Genomic DNA, 2,399 nt, shown 5'->3' with positions numbered 1-2,399 from the left:
TCAAGGGTATATGAGAATTCCTTGTTCTATTTTTTTTTTCAAAAAGCTAAGCAAATGGCAAATGCATTTTTATTCAATATTTTAAAAATACAGATTTTATGTCAACTTACAAATAAATTTTTATTATAATAATAAATTGATATTTTTAACCAAAAAAAACCCCAAAATTTCCAAATGAAAGTAGTACCCTTTGTTTAGGGGTAATTCACATTTATGCATAATTTTGCTTTTTAAAAAGATGATTGTTACAATCAGTATACAACCACTTGGTTATATCTAAGTTCTTATTGTTAAAAATATATTATTTTAGAGAATTCAATTTAATCATCTCATTCTTTCCTTCAGTGATTTTCTCTGAAGTACCACTTGATGGATAGAATGTAGAAAATTGTTTTTGATCACTCCTAGATCATACTGATATCCACAGTGTAGTCTTGGCTTCAAGGAAGTCCAGCTCTAACTTGTGAAATAGGACCAGTTTGGAAAGTAACAATAGTACTAGTAATTATATTAGGTAGATAGTGAGGGATTTTGGGTCTCCTAGGGATGAAAGTGGGTGCTGTGGCTCCCATCTTGGTTCTGGCTCACCCTAATCCTATCCATACCTGGGGGAGGAGGGAATATCCTACGAATCTGTCAATCACAACTTAGTGCGCCAGCTGCAAAAGAATACAGAGGACTCTCTAGCTCACAGGCCTAACAACATGGGTATCATAGAGTTCAGAAATTGGCCTAGAACAACCTGCATGCTTAGCTAAGACTTAGATCATGTGATTCCCAACTGTCCAAAGTGGTTCCAGATGACATCTGAGCCACTAGGGAGGTTCTGATCTAGACACTATAAAACAAGATGCAGACCATAAAGAAGGCCCTTTTTTTGCACCCTCCCTTCTGCTCTCCCTTTGCTGCAACAATGGGCCAGAACATCATCTGTGGCATGTGTATCCCGCTCTGTAAACATATGTCTTGCTCTTGCTCTGTAATCCTATCTTTCTCTCCTCAATAAACCTCATTTTCATGCTTGCCTTACTTAGGCATGTCTGATCATTGTTTGGCCACAAGCCTGTCAAGAACCAACATTTTCAGACTAAAGCCTGACAATTATAAAAAAAGAACAATTTTAGGTATCTTTGATTTAGAAAATTGAGAGTACTTCTGCCTAGATTTTTGCTTCTCAAAATTGAACTATTTTTTTTCAATTTTTCACATATGATTTTGAAATAATTGTATAGAAAAGGTAACAAAAATATAACAAGGAATTCCAGCTTTTGGTGTCAAGTGCTGATGCTGCCATGGGGTGGGGGGCAAGCTTCTCTGGCTCATTAACTGCTGCTCTGGAGGATTCCCTCAAGATTGAGAAGGTACCTCTGACGAAACTATGACCGGATGGGCATGAGTTACTACAACACATAACATCATAGGAGGACATGGAAAAGAAGTCCTTTGAGGGAACAAGCCAAAACTTACCAAAGCTTAAACAACTTGAAGTCAATAGGCTGACCTATAAAAATAATGCATCCCAAACAAAACATACAAAGAACAAAAAGAAAAGAAAAAGAATACTTAAGTGAAGATGTGAATGGATTCATGGAATATCTAAGACAGAACTCACAGATGGTTCACAATGGTGAGATGGTAGCAACCGACAGTGAGGCAGTAAGGGAAGAAATTGCAGAAGCTTTAAAGAAAGATGGTTGATGGGAAGAAAAATGATTAAAAAAGACAAGCAGCAGAGAAAAATGCAATGGTAGGTTTCCATTGTAGAAAACCTGGTCATGGAATTGCAAATTGCCCAGCTGCCCTTGAAAATAAGGATATGGGCACTGGAATATGCTGTGAGTGTGGGGCCACAGAGCATGAAATAGCCAAGTGCAAGGCTAAGATAAACCCAGCTCTTGGTGAATTCCCTTTCACAAAATGTTTTGTCTGTGGGAAATGGATACCTGTCTAGATCTTTTCCTGATAATCCCAAAGGACTTTGTGCCGATTATGATGGTTGCAAACTTTGTGGCATTGCAATATTTTAAGAAAGATTGCCCTGAAAGTCAGAATTCAGATCTATCAGATGGTCACAGAAGCCAAAATATTCATCTTCCTAAAATCATTGGTTTCATTTATTCAAGGTATTAGCCATTCCCATACTACTAAATCTAAAAAACCGTATGTACATTTTGTGGTTGGTTGTGGTGGATTATCCCTGCCTCTCCTCTGTTTTCTTAGCATTAGCCCTGGGTATTGACTATATTTCTAAGATTTCTAGTTAAATCAAGTCATATGTATAGCAATGGAGTTTGTGTGTGTGTGTGTTTTGTTTTTTTTTTGCTTAAAGAAAAAAAAATTGCATCCAAAGAAAAGATACCCTGTTTTATTACATTACAATCTTAATATACAATTTAAAA

At 36.6% G+C, this 2,399-nt stretch overlaps 1 pseudogene; it reads left to right on the top strand.

Moving 5' to 3' along the window:
- Positions 1-546: 546 nt before the first annotated feature.
- On the top strand, positions 547-2,130 carry LOC105809028 (annotated as a pseudogene).
- The last annotated feature ends 269 nt before the right edge of the window (positions 2,131-2,399 follow it).

The sequence above is a fragment of the Propithecus coquereli genome, unplaced genomic scaffold (genome assembly GCF_000956105.1).
Source record: "Propithecus coquereli isolate 6110/MARCELLA unplaced genomic scaffold, Pcoq_1.0 Scaffold187, whole genome shotgun sequence".
NCBI lineage: Eukaryota > Metazoa > Chordata > Mammalia > Primates > Indriidae > Propithecus > Propithecus coquereli.
The sequence above is the reverse complement of the archived record's forward strand: the minus strand, read 5'-3'. Positions and strand labels throughout refer to the sequence as shown.